The 15634-nt window shown below is 37.9% G+C and overlaps 1 protein-coding gene across 1 annotated transcript in view; it reads right to left on the reverse strand.

The window, feature by feature from the left end:
• The window catches only part of LOC122798680, a 765029-nt gene that overhangs the window by 623558 nt on the left and 125837 nt on the right, over positions 1-15634 (reverse strand). The gene's annotated exons all lie outside the window — the stretch shown is intronic.

The following is a 15634-nucleotide window of genomic DNA, read 5'->3' on the forward strand; positions in this document are numbered from 1 at the left end:
CCCTTAGCCTTCAAAAATCAACCACAGAAGTGAGGCATTTGGTGAACACCCTTGCTGTAGTAGAGAAGCCAAAGGTCAAAGCAGAGAACTGAAAATGTCAGGAAGCAACAGTGAAATCTAAAAACTTCCTGAAAAGGGGAAGAATATGGATAAGAAGATTAGCATCCTTGAGGTCCAGAGAAACTAGAAAAGCCCAAGGAAGCAGCAGAGGAAACAAAGTCTGAAGGACAACATCTGAAAGGAAGGGACCTTCAGAAAGGTATTTGGGGGTGGGACGTGGCTAGGATGTAGACTGGTTGGCAGCATCTTTTCTCAGCTCTGCACTCAAAAGATATTTCTGACAGGAAATTTTAAAAACTAGATATTGTAGACAAACCTATTTTGTTGAATTACTTCTAGTAATATCACTAGAAGTCTACAGTGCAAAAAATTTGGCTTTAAACATTATTTTTCCTGTCAAAAACAAGAAGGAAGGTATCTGAATTACTGAAAATGAGCTTTTCTAAGCATACCACACAGGACCAGATGATGAAAAAAGGGATACAGTCTTTATTACATGCTATACAAGACTTGTCAGTGAAATTTGACAAAATGAATACCAAACTGGACACTTTTGAGGAGAGATCTACAAAACAAATACAGCAACCACAAGAAATAATGACGCAACAGAAGTCTCAAATAGCTGACATAGAGAGATCCTTAAATGATACTGAGGGCAGACTCTCAGAACAAGATCTTCAGCTACATTTTTTATCACAACAAAATGCTTCATTACAAAATAAAATAGAGGATCTAGAGAACAGGTCCAGACGAAATAACCTTCACATCTATGGGCTACCAGAGAAAACAGAGGGAGATAACATGGTGACTGTCCTTACTAGCTGGTTACCAGAAGTTTTAAAATTGCCTGAAGCTCTTTCTTATGGAATTGAAAGAGCCCACAGATCCTTAAGAGCTGCTTCATCAACCATCAAATCAGAAAATCACCCAAGATCAATAATAGTGAAGTTTTTTTTCATCACAGGACAAGGAACTTATTTTAAAAACAGCATGGTCAACTTCTCCAGTTAAATACAAAGATAACATAATCAGATTTGATAATGATTATTCTGCTGGAGTTATAACTGCAAGAAAATAATGTCTCCCTCTGATAAAGGAATTGAAAAAAAGACAACTTAAAGTCCACTTGCTGTTCCCTGCAAGAATAAAAATATTTTTTACTGAAGGTCCTAAAACTTTTGACATTCTGCAAGCAACAGTTTCTTATCTTTCAGCTAATAAAACCTTGGATAATGTGGTAGAAATGGATTTCTCTCAATCTGGGGTTAAGCATCACTTAGAAAAAAATGAATGGAGCACTGCTGACAAGAAGAAGAAGAAACGATAAAAGACATATGAAAAACACAAACATTATTGTCTTCTATTTGCTTTGTAAGGCAAAAAAGTTCGTCGAAAGCATTCATGCTTTACACATGTGTCAGTCTTTGAAACAATATAAATACAAGATAAGCAGGACATTTTATAACTAAAGGAAACAACCCTAAAAGAAAGCAAGGTAACATATCTTTCTCTATTACAGTGTAAATACTTACAGTCATGATTTTTCTAACTCCAAATGATGTTTAGATAGTTCATTTATAAATTACCTGCCTTTTACTGCTAGTATAGAATATGATGTATTTACACTGACATATTAATGTGGTGTGTTTAAATGAGCATGATTCCTTTTTATATTATTTACACTAAGCTGCATGAAATATCTAAACTGATGTATTTAATACACATAATAATATATAAAAACTGATAGTAATAACTGTCAAAATGTGCCTTGAAAAGTAATTATCTATTCTTTGATGCTAAAAGTGCCTTTTTGACTAACAAACAACTGTTTGGCTTGTATATCTGCCATTAATGTTAAGAAAACTAATAGACGTTTAATGAGCTGGTGTTCAGTTTAAAAAAAGCCCTAAAAACTTCACTTTTGTTTTTGTCTTCCTGCCATGGTCATGAGCTGGGAACTCTTATTTTACCACCCCTGAATGAAGGTTCTTCAGTTAGAATCCATTACAGTGTGCTAAACCTTCTAACAGCACAAAATGAAAGTAAACAGTCATGAGTGATGTCAGCACTAAAACAAGGCAGTATGAGTGTGGTGTCAGCTCCTAAGCTACTTAAAGTAACCAGCACACTATTTAAGAGATGGCAAAGTGCTTTTACAGTTTTAACAAATATTAAAAGTACACTGAAGTACCTAATGAATTTAGAAGGTATCAACATATACATGACGTTTTATTATATTGTAATATTTGTTATTCATTTTGAATTGTATACATAAACAGCACACAAACCTTAAAAAGAAGTATATTACTTGGAAGAAACTGTATGAATAGTTAACACATACAGACTTTACTATAATCTTTTCTGATAAGATCACCCACGTAAATTACTATAATTTAACTTAATTTTAGAAAAATTTAATATATTTAAGTCCTTGATTGGAACTATATAATATATTTGTAAACACACTCCAGCTAGTGTACTCAACCTTAAGGATAGTAAGTCAATTAAGGTTCATGAATGTAGCTATGTGTTATTAGGCATTTTAAGGGTAAAAATGAGTTGCTGTTTAATTATCAAGATACTCTGTAAATATTAAATTGTTCAAGTAGCACAATCATTAAGCAGTAATGAGCAAGAAAAAAATCTCAGTCTTGCTTATGATATTGTTTTATATATATATATCTATATATATATATATATATATGAAACAACTGCTAAATTATAAGTATGCTTTTATTAAAGGCAAGTTATATTAATATTGAACATCCTCACTGAAAATGAATGGTTGTGTAGAGACACAGTAACTCCCATTATATAACCAAGGCTAAAGAGATTGTCTTGTATGTCTAAATTGATCAGCCTTGAACCTTAGATTGCGAATAGACATGCAACATACTTTTACTTATAATACTGAATATATATTATATAACATCACAAACGCTAAAGCCATTGTCAGCTACATCTCATATCAATCAGCATTAAAATATGATTTGAATAGCATAGGCTATATATATAGGTAGACCATTACAATAAATTTGATACCTATGAATGCCACTCACACTATAAGGGAGATAGACAGCAAGCATATTAATTTTAAGATGCATAACCATTATTGCTACACAAAAGATATATTAAAATAAAAGATTTTCCTTTACAATTTAAACAAAACCAAATAGTTAAGTATTAAATCTATGTATAATTGTGTTGCCTTAGTGTTTTATAAAATATTAAAAATAGATAAAGACTGTATTTAAGTAATCTGTAAAGACAGATACATGTATACTTAAAAGATATATAAGATACTTTTCATTATAAAACTACCATATGGCGGGGCCGGGGGAGGATGCTGAAATGCAGACTTAGAGAGATCGCTTGAATGATTAGATCATTCAAGGATGAGATATTTTTTCTCATGGAGGGGTTTGGTGGTTGTTTATCTTATATTGTTCTCAGTTATGATCTTGTAATTTACTTTTATTGGGTGTCTATAATCTATTGTAATACTGTTGGAAGAAGAAAGAACAAGTCATTCTCTTCATGTACACACATCTACACATTGTTACGAGTATATGAATATGGATAAAAGCAAAGCTAATATAAATCCAATTGCAAAATGTATATCTCTTAATGTAAATGGTTTAAATAATAGCTGCAAAAGGGGAAGTCTTTATAGATATTTAAAGCTATGTGAAGCACAACTAGTATTTTTACAGGAAACACACCTTACACAGGAAGACATAAATAAAATAAACAATAAAAATTATACAATACTAGTAAGTTCCACCTATAATCAGAAGCGAAGGGGAGTAGCAATTTTGTGGAAAAACACTACTTTAATGCCTAAAATCATAAACACGTTCCATGACAACTAAGGAATGTTTTGTCTAGTGACAATATCTATCAATGAAATGATATATACACCAGTGAATATTTATTGGATACCAGGACTAGGTGTTAGAGTGGCCAAACAACACTTAGAAGACATTGTACAATATACCAAAGGCAATTTAATCATAGCTGGAGATTTCAATTGCATTATAAAAGAAACTGACACAAATACTAAAACTACACGTAAGAGATCACCTTTAACAAAGTTGTTATCTGAGTTTGTTGAAACTTTTAATATAGTTGACATAAATGAGTATGCTATGCCAGATTCACTATTCTTTACACATTTTCCCATAGACATAATACATACTCTAGAATAGATAGAGTGTACATAACAAAGGATTTAACCTCTAAATTAAATAAAGTCAAGACAATTTCATGTCCATTTTCGGACCATAACACCATAACGTTTGAGATAGACTTATGTTTCAAGAGAAGGATATCAGTAACAAGAATGCCATCTTACATAACAAATCTCAAAGATTTTAAGGAATTTTATATTAAAGAGACACAAACATTCCTAGATATCAATCTTACAAAAGATGTATCTGAAATATATATAGGTTCATAGATTAGTACTAAGCTAACTGCCCTTGTGAGCCATTTTAAGCCTAGCTAATTATCCTTTGTGAGATTCAAACCCAGCACTTTTTGTTTGTAAGGCAAACACCTTAACCATTAGGCCACCCTCCCAACCCTTATGGGATGCATTGAAAGCATACCTATATGGAAGAGCGGTGGGATGGTATAAAAATAAACAAAAACAGTGGAATAAGGAATTAATGGAATTACAGTCAAAAGTAGATCATTTAAAGCTTGATATTCAAAATGGAAACACCCACTTAATAAAAGAACTAGAAGATACTAATAAAAATACTCAGAGACGCTACACCACAAAACAATGATCAACTTAGAAAAAAATAAACTATGTTACTATTCAATGAACCCTAAAAAACAACAAAAAATAGCAAATAGGACTAAAAAGATTATTAAACAAATCAAATCAAGGAAATACATAATATAGAAATCAAAAAGAAAGTATCTGATTTAGAAGGAATACTAGAAGCTTTTAGGCTATTTTTTCATAAACTTAATAATCAAAATGAGAAAACAGAAACACATTCAGCATTGAAAGCTTTTCTCAGAAACAGTGTTAAAGTTAGGTTATTAGAGGAGCAGGTACAACTAATAGATAAACAAATAACAATGACAGAACTTAAAGCTGAAGTAAATAAGCTAAAATTAAACAAAGCTCCAGGTATAGATAATATCACCCCAGAAATGTTTAAATTACTATCAAATGAGGCTTTGCTGTTGTTATTGAGTGTCTTTACATCAGTTAAAAATGGTAAAGACATTCCTCCTTCTTGGAAGTACACATTAATATCACCAATTCTGAAACAAAATAAAGATCCCAGTGAATGTTCATCATACAGACCCATTTCACTTCTTAATATAGATTATAAAATTTTTACGGCAATACATGCTGCTTGAATAAAACAATTACTACCACTTTTGATCGAGGAGGATCAAACAGGTTTTATAAAAGATATAAACACTTACAACAACATCAAAAGAATTCTTTCCTTAATTGATTATATAAATGTCATAAAAAACAAAATGAATGTTATTAGCTTAAACATAAATAGCGCATTTGATTCAGTGAACTGGGATTATCCGTGGTTAGTTTTAGAAGAATATGGCTTCTCAAACAACTTCACTTTGTTAATAAAATCATTATATGAAAAATCATTGGCTTATATAAAACTGGGATCTTGTCTGTCTAAATCTATTAAAATAACTAAGGGCACAAAACAAGGCTGCCCTCTTTCTCCGTTATTGTTTGTGCTAGTCATTGAACCCTTAGCAAATAATATACATATGGATAAAAATATTGAAGGAATACAACTAGACAACAGCCTAGAGCTTAAAATTCAACTTTTTGCTGATGATATTTTAATTACCTTAAAAATAATAATAGCAGTTTAAAAGCATTATGGGACTCAATTCAAAACTTTCAAAACTTTTCAAGTCTTAAATTTAATGAGAACAAAACAAACGTATTGCTTATAAATACTAATAAAAAAGATCTAAATAAAAAATACCATAAATATATCTCTACCGATAACATAATTAAATACTTGGGAATTATAATAACTAACAACCTAGATACTACAATTGAAACAAATTATAAAGAGACCTTAAATAATATTAAAAATCTAATACAAAGATGGAATAAATTCTTCTTTTAATGGAAGAAAGGCTTTATATAATTAAAATGATCATATTTCCAAAAATTCTTTATGTCATACAAGCTTGTTCTTTGCCACCAGCTAAATCGCACCTAAAACAATTAAATGATTTAATGGTAAGATTCCTATGGTATCCAAAAAAACCAAGGATAGCTATGAAGTATCATCTAGATGATTGGGATATAGGTGGCATAGGTTTACCAGACATAGAAATATATTTGCATTCATCCATTATTAAAACAATATCATTATGGCTAAATACAAAATATACATCAAAATGGAAGCTAGTTCATGAGAGAATCTGGTTAAAACAGGATTTGTAGTAGCAAATAAGTATACAGATTTCATACCAAACAATTTTCTATGGCTGATGAAGGAATATATGATGATACATAAGAATAAAAATATAAGTTCCAAATACATTACTTATACATTAAAAATTTTCCAAAATCTTATTAATAGCAATCCTGATATTAAAGCATGGTCATTTCTTTTATATCCAGTAGCGCACACAAGGTAATATAATAACATTTAATATGGAAGTAGTCAACATGCTTAAAGAAAAGGGATTAATATATTGGCATCAATTGCTAAACTCTGGAAAACCTCTGACAATAGACCAGATTAAACAGAAATTAAATATGGAAGATAGTTCGTGGTTACATGTACAAGAACTAAGACAGTATATATTAAGCAAACAAGAAACAATGCAACCATCAATAAGACAAAATGTTCCTAACCTTATAGAACATATAATATTACTAACAAATCAACCCATTACTGGAAAGGGATACTTATCATATATTTATAAAACAAACAAAAAAATAAAAATGCATAATAATAACAAAATATGGAATTATTATAGATCAGTTAATGGACATGTGCCAAATGACAGAGATAAAAACGAATTCTTCTCTCTCCAAAGCAGACATCACTTTCATTACATTGGAGACTTTTTACATGGCAATTCATACACAGATCTTATGTAACCCCTCATAAAATGGAACTTATGTTTAAGAAAAATATTGGCTGCTGGAGATGTGATTTATCAATAAAAGCAGACTGGCAACATATGTTCTACGAATGCCATTTGATTAAACCATATTGGGATAAAATAAATTATTTTCTGCAAATGGTATTCAATGATAAATTCCAGATTTCCAAATCTATTATTTTGTTTAATGCACCTGTACCGACTGTGTGCCAAGAACAAAATATGTAATCTTATGGACTCTCCTAGCTATTGCAAGGAAGAACATTACATCAAACTGGAAATCCAAAGCTTCTCCAACTTTTAAGCAATTCATGAATATGGTGTCAGCAGTATCGGAATTGGAAATGAACACTATTAAAGGAAGAACTGAAAGAACTACATCATTATACGTAGCATGGCAAAAGTAACTGAAATACTGGAGAATAATGACTGCAGCAGATTATAATCAGGAAACAATTGTATAGAAAGTCAATTATATGTCAACAATAGACACCCTTGTAAATACTTTATTTTGGTTTTAATGTTTGATATCTGTTTGGAGGTTTTAGCCTACCTTTTTAAATAATTTGTAAATACTTCATTGTCATAAATAACCTGCATTCATGTTTTCTTGTTTTTGGAAATGAATAAAAATATTTAAAAAAAAAAAGAAAGGTATTTGGGTGAGAGAGATCCAGAATGGGTCTCCAAGTGCCTTCTTTCCTGGGGCCAAGAACATTCTGGAATAAAACCCCTACCCCTTTGAGAAGCTGGAACTTCCTGAATAGTTCCCTGAGGCAAAAGAGCCTGAAACACCTCTGGAAAAAAGACTAGTTGTTCCTAAGCGGGCTGAGGAATGTCCATGGAAGGGGGAAGAGTTTTCCAGTCCATGTAGTACCCTAGGCAAATGATGGATAGAACTCAGGAATGTTGAGTAATCCTTAGCCAAACAGGAAAGGACATGGAAAGATGAAAAGACAGACAACTGTGGCTGAGAAGAACAGGGCAGTCAGACAGCACCTGGTTTGTCTGGAAAAGGAGATTTCTGAGCTAAAAGAGTCTGCATAGCTATAGCAGGAGGTCCTTCTTACCCTTGGGTGGAGGGCAAGACTGCCTCTAAACAAAGGCTGGCTTATTAGGGCAATTCCTTTGGAATTTAGGTACAGGAGAAACAGAGATATGTTTTAGATCTTGTAAGGCCTTACCCTTTTCCTGTAGGGACATAAACAATTTTGCAGGATCACCAACAAACAAACGCTTGTTATCCAGAGGAGCATCCATCAACTTAGCCTTAATATCATCAGGCAAAGGTTGAAACCAAAACCAGGAATATCTTCTCAGCATAGAACCAAAAGCAGCAGCCTTAGAAGAAGCATCTGCTGCAACATATCTGCACTTAATAGAATAGTGAGCCACCTAAAAATGAAGTCCCTAACAAGGAGAGAGCAGAAGTGCTCCCCTCAGAATTAGGAAGGTCAGAAGTAACCTGACAGGCCTGAGACAGAAGAGCCAAAAATATATCTTGTCATATAGGTCTGATAATTGACAGCCCTAAAAGCAAGTGTAGCCGAGGTATAAACCTTCTTACCCAGTCCTTCCATAGTTCTACTGTCTTTATTAGAAGGAAGCACTTTGTAGAAGGCAGTAATTTTGATGACTTGTCAGATGCCACAGACACCACAGAAGGATCAACAGATGGGCATTTACAGAGGAACCTGCAATAATCAGTCAGGCACCTTATAAACCTATCAGATTTTTGGGAATAGGGGGCTGAAAATCAGGAGCCTGAGATGCAGTATTAAAGGCATCCAACAAGGCAACTAGCAGAGCAGGAACAGCAGAATATCTAGGAGAGTCCACTTGCAGAAGAAATATCTCTTCTGAACCTCAGTGACCTGGGCACAATCCCATTTAAAAAATCCATCATTCTGGAAATTGTGTCATCAAAGGAAATCTCCTCAAAGGAAGAGTCAGGACTAGTGGACTCCTCTTCCTTAGAACCACAGTATAAGAGAGAATAAATCTGGAAAGACTAAGCAAGGGATTCCTTATCCAAATCCTCCTCCTCTTCAGAGGAATCTTGTTCCCTGGGCCTCTTAAGGGAGTAGAAGACCAAGGGGGAGCTGAAACAAAAACTTCTTGAGGAGGCTTCAAAGCCATAAGGTAATTGAATAAACCCTGACTGATATTCTGCCATTCACTCTGATGGTCCTTAGGAACAGGAGAAACATATTTTGTTTTTTTTGTTTCTTGTTTAAAGGGATGTCAGCTCAGACTGTGTATGACACTATATAATGGTTTTCGGTACCTTTCCCCTAACCAAAATCTGAGGAACACTTCTTGGCCCATCAGAAATAATCAGACACTGTTCCCCCAGACCTTCCAAAGCATAAGTCTGCAAGACCTCCAGGGACATGAGTAAAGCCGTATTCACAACAGCCTCTGAAGTGGTTGTGTCAGAGGAGTCCAACAAAGGAGGAGGGTAATCTTCTGGGCTTTCAATAGCCTAAAGAGAGACATCTGCTGGAGGCGATACAGCCAAAAAATCGGACCAAGCTTTCTTGGCCTTATTTTTGCAGACAATGAATCCTTGGAGCAGAAAGCTCCTTCCATGGCATCTTTTTCCAAAAGCTTATGATGCTAGTTTTCTATATATATGACCAAAGAGGAAAGCTGATTATGCACAGCCTTTGGGATGAAATCCTGGCAAATAGAACAGGAGGCATGGTTGTGGCACCTAGACAAAATAAACACTGTTCATGATGATCTTTATGGGAATCTGTCTCTTGCCCTGGCATTTACCGTCTGGATCCCACCGAGTTTGGGTTTGTGAAAGGCAGATCATGCCTCCTGGACCTGATCGACTTCTTTGAGGCAGTCACCACAGCCATAGATGAGGGTAAGGTGGTTCACACAGATTATCTTGACCTCACCAAGGCTTTCGACACCATCCCCCATTCTGGAATTATAGCTAAACTCACTAAACTAGTTATAAATCCCTACATCACAACATGGGTTGCCAACTGGCTCACTGGCAGAAACCACACTGTAAAAGTTGCAGACTCCAAATCTGACCTCAAAACAGTGACAAGTGGAGTACCACAGGGTTCCATCCTGGGACCTCTCCTGTTTGGTATCTACTTCTCTGAAGTACAGGCTAACACAGAAATCTCTGGCTAATGAAGTCCGCAGATGACTGCAAACTAGGAGCCATAGTCAAGTCCCCAAACGATGTGGACATCCTACAGAAGGGCCTTGCTGAGACAGATGCCTGGTGTCAGAGCCATGGCCTCAAGCTCAATGCCAAACAGTGCAGTGTCATCCCCTTTCGTAAAAACTCTGTACCCATGAACTACCTCATAAGCAGCAATCTACTTAACACTGAATGTGTGATAAGAGACCTTGGGACCCAGGTGGACAGTAGTCTCTCCTTTGATAGTCACATTGCCACAGTAGTCAGGAAATCCTTCTACGTGGCACACCGCATCATAAAAGGGTTCTCATCCAGGAAAAAAGAGGTCATTGTTCCCCTCTAAACGACACTCATTAGACCCATTATAGAGTACAACACCCCTTTTGGAATGTACCTCACAAGACATCTGCAGCAGCTGGAAAGGCCACAGAAGTACCTCACAAAGAGGATTACTGGCCTCAAACAAATGCCCTACACTGAAAGCCTCAAAAAACTCCAGCTTTACTCCATAGCATATTGCCTACTCCGAGGTGATCTCTGCCTAACATATAAAGCTATGTCAAACCCAGAGCTGTTGGACATGCTACACCTAAAGAAATCCCAATCCCTCTGAGCTACACACTCTAGGGACCTAAACCTTGTCAACACAATAAACAGGACATGCTGGAGGGATAGATTCCTGTCCCAGAGACTTCCCATACTCTGGAACAGGCGACCCATCTATGTCAAGCAAAGTTCTTCATTAGCACTCTTCAAGAAAAATCTTGATGAGTGGATGGGAAATAGGAAATACACCCCGGGGATCACTTCTGTGTCTCTGCTGGACAGTGGCACAGGAAAATAACTTTCTTGGGTGGCGTAAGCCAGGGAACCTTGTGGGCTAGGCTTACGTAGGCCCTTGAGCCGATACCCTAGTACCTACCTATGAACCTATGAACCTATGGATGACATAGGTTCATAGGTTCATAGGTAGGTACTAGGCTATCTGCCTGAGGGCATTTATAAGCTTAGCCAGAGTGTCAGCGTTTGCTGCCCCATTGATTAATTAACTGAGCCCTCTGTCAAGCAGAGCCAATGAAGTGATCCCAGGGGTGTACTTTCTGTTACCCATCCACTTGTCAAGGCTTCTCTTGAAGAGTGTTAGTGAGGGGCTCTGCCTAATGTAGTTAGGAATTTTGTTCCAAAGCATGGGGAGTCTCTGTGACAGGAAACTATCCCTCCAGCATGCTCTATTTATTGTTGTGGCAAGGTTTAGCTCACTAGAGCATCTGGTTCACAGTGACTTGGATTTCTTTAGGTGGAGCATGTCCATCAATTCTGAGTTGGACATGGCTTTGTAAGTCAGGCAGAGATCACCTCTGAGTAAGCGATATGCCACTGAGTACAGCTGGAGTTTTTTCAGTCGGGCTGCATAGGACATATGTTTGAGGCCAGTAATCCTCTTGGTGAGGTGCTTTTGTGGTCTTTCAAGCTGTTGGAAGTGTCTTGTGAGGTACATCCCAAATGGGGCATTGTACTCTATGATAGGTGTGATGAGTAGAGGGGCACTATAACCTCTTTATTTCTAGATGTGAACCCCTTAGTAATTATATGGGCCACATAGAAGGATTTCCTAACTACTTTGGCAATATTATTGACAAAGGAGAGATTACTATCTACCTGGGTCCCCAGATCTCTTATTACCTCTTCTGTATTAAGGGGGCTGCCACCTATGTGGTAATTCATGGGTGTTTTGTTTTTCCCAAATGGGATGATTATGCATTTTTTGGCATTTAGGTTGAGGCCATGACTTTGACACCAGGTGTCTGTCTCAGTAAGGCCTTTTTGGAGGATGTCCATGTCAGCCAGAGAGTCAATTATGGCTCCCAGTTTGCAGTCATCGGCGAACTTGGTTAACCATAGTCCTCCAGTGTTTGCCTGTACTTCTGAGAAATATATGCTGAACAGTAGGGGTCCCAGAACTGAGCCTTGCGGTTCACCACTTGCGACTGGTTTAGAGTCAGACATGGAGCTCGTTATTCTTACTGTGTGAGTTCTGTCTGTAAGCCAGTTGGCAACCCATCTTGTGACATAGGGGTTCATGTTCAGGCTGGAGAGTTTTTCTATAATACCCGAGTGAGGAATGGTGTCGAATGCCTTGGCGAGATCTAGGTAGGCTGTGTGAACCACCTTTCCCTCGTCTATGGCCTTGGTAACTGTCTCAAAGAAGTCAACCAGGTTTAGTAGGCATGATCTGCCCTTAACAAAGCCGAACTGGGTCTGATCAAGTGTTTGGAGGTTCCCAATGTCTTTGTCAATGAGTTCCATGATGATGCGCTCCATAGCCTTGCAGACCAGACTAGTCAGGCTTATGGGGCGAGAATTACCAGGGTCAGTTGTGGCCCCTCCTTTGTGGAGCAGAATAACCATTGCTGTGCACCATTCTATGGGCACGTAGCTTGTGGAGAGGCTGAGGTTGAACAGCGTGTTTAGGTGGGGGGTTAGTTTGTTCTGTAATTCGTGCAAGACTCAGCCTGGGACACCATCTGGCCCCATTGATGCTGTATTTTTGGCTTTTGAAAGGGCTGTTTTCACCTGTGCTTCTGTGATTTCCGGGACACTACACTTTTCCGGTATTGTTGTGGGCCCTTTTGAAGGTGAGAGGGAGGTGAAGTTTGCACTGAATCTATCTGCCAGTATGTTGGCAATATCAGTAGGTTCAGCATATTTTGTGCTATTTTGCACTATCTCAGAGCATATCTGCGAATTGGCACTTAGATTCTTGACATAGCTAAAGAAGGCTTTGTGGTTATCTTTCGATAACCCCACAAGCAACAAAAGCAAAGCAAAAAAGATAAGAGCAAAACCCCAAAGGGGCACTTATCTGAAAAACGGCTTGGTGAGCCAGCAAATTAATCCAGCGTTCAGACCGATGATCATAAATGGTGTTTGGACTGATGGCAAAGAAGTTATGAAGATGGTACATCCAGATGTCACATTTATGCCCTACAGTGTACACATGGAACACGTGTAGAGTACAGCATACCCTTAGCAAACTAAAGGCTTTGATATACTGGCCAGACATTGTGCCATCCTTGGCAGGGAATCTCTATTGGAAGGAATACTTCAACAGTGAAATGGAAGGACATCTTTGACTTCTTTAAAAATGTATTCAGTTTGCTGAGGCCCAGAATAGGTCTCAGATCCCCTGTTTTCTTTAGCACTAGAAAGAATCTTGAATAACTTCTGAATCTCTTTTGGTCTGGGGAAGGTCCTGCATGACTGTCTGTCAAGTAGCTTTTGAATTTCGACAGCTGCTGCCTCCTTCTGACTCAGTGAAACATCAGGAAGTCTATTCCTTTTGCTTGGGGGAATTTGAGAAAATGGTATAAAATAACCTCTGGGTATGATTTTAGCACCCAAGAATCTTTTGTTATTGATGCCCAGGCATCTAGGTACAGAGACATGCACCCTCTGACTGCCTCCAGAGGCAGGCAGTTAGGCAAGAATTCATGAGCACTGAAACGTTTTATCCTAAAAAAGTCTTGGAAATCCTGGTTCTGTGGGCATCCCCTGTCCCAAGGATGGCATTTTTATTAGAATTCCCCTCTGCCTGTGGGAAAGAAATCTCCAACTGAATCTTGAAAAGGACCCTGGGACTTATGGAACATTTTATTACCTCCTCATTGATTCCTGGAAAAGGATGGCTGAGGAGTAAAAAAACATATCCTACCTCATACAAGGTCTTTCCATCAAGCTCCCAAGGAGAAAGTGCATCCTTAACAGTGGCGCCAAATAAAGACGATCCATCAAAAGCAGCATTGATGAATGAAGACTTGAAAGTCTACAGAAATATATACTAGAGCATCCAGGTGTGTCTCCTAGTGGCTATGCATGAAGCCGTTGCCAGTGAGAACCCTCAGCAGCATGAGAAATTAACCTCATGGAAGCATTAGAGATGAATAGAAGAGTGGTCAGTTGTGAAGAAGGCTTCTTGAAGCCCTCTATGGACATGGACTCAGAGAAGGATTTGGAAAGCTCTTTAGTCAAATCCTACTGCAGTTTAGTGAAATGTGCCAGGTAGTTCAGGAAACATAAGGTAAAGGTTGCTGAGACAAAAAGACTCTTCCTAAATCTGTCCAATGCCCTGAACTCTCTGTTAGGGGAATGGGCAGAGGAGTTCTGCTCTGCCAACTCATTTTATGTGGCTACAGCCACAACCATGGCATCAAAAGGAACACCCTTGCTCCAGTGTGGCCTGCATTTTGGGGAGGGGGGCAAGGAATTTATCAGGATGACTGGGAATCAATACTACAGTATCTGGTTCCTTCCATACACAGTGAGAGACTAGATCTATAAGTTCATCAGCTGGGGGAGTCACTCAAGATATAGATGGGGTGGACAAAAAAGCTTCCAGGAACACTGACTCCTCCTAGGAAGGGGAGTCAGAGGACCATCCACCTTTCTGCTTGACAATTTCTAATATGCCTCTGAAGGAGACATCATGAGGTGAGATCTTGGGAACCTCCTCTCCTTCATTGAAATCAGTGTCTTCAGTGAGAGACTCCTGAGGGGACTATGTGTCTCTTCTTACACATTCTCTTACAGGGAACATCCTCAATGGGCATGATCTGGAGAGGTGTCCAAGAGAGGGGGAATGTCCTTGTGGGAGTCTGTCTGGACACTTGAAAGGGCTGTCTGTCCCTGTGTAATAGGTCTGAGAGGATTAGAGCTCAGACCCAATGGTGGCAGGACTGTATAATCCAAAGAAGAGAGAGTAGCCATGTCTATTGGATGTAAGAAGACCCTCTCCACCACCTTGAAGATGGACCAGGAAAAGCCATAGCTAGCCACACTGGAGCCAAAGCTCCAGATGCTAGCATGCCTAAACCCTGCCCTGATCCTTGCCTTGAAGGGGGAGTTGGATCTCAGCTATTCAATACCAAGGCCCCAAGGGGGAGGGAAGGCTCTGACAATCATGGAATGGAACCCAGCCCTTAGATCTACACTTCAGCTCCAAAACTCATCCTGTCCAAGGGAATCAGAGCAAAACAAGTCAGGGGAAGCTGTCAGTGGAAGACCTCTCTGTCTTCGGATCTGTCCCCAGCAGTCTTGGGATTCTTGGATCCGACGGTTCTGAAACCACTGCCTGCAGTGATATGGCAGCAAATGAGACCTGAAGGATTGCAGGTTGACCTGGGCATTATAGGTAAAAGGAGGAGCTCAAGAGTTGGATCCAAGAGTCTTGTAAATATGTCTGAGTTGGATCCAAGACCCAATAGTTGAGGA

The sequence above is a fragment of the Protopterus annectens genome, chromosome 3.part1 (genome assembly GCF_019279795.1).
Source record: "Protopterus annectens isolate FY-2018-M chromosome 3.part1, PAN1.0, whole genome shotgun sequence".
NCBI classification, from domain to species: domain Eukaryota; kingdom Metazoa; phylum Chordata; order Ceratodontiformes; family Protopteridae; genus Protopterus; species Protopterus annectens.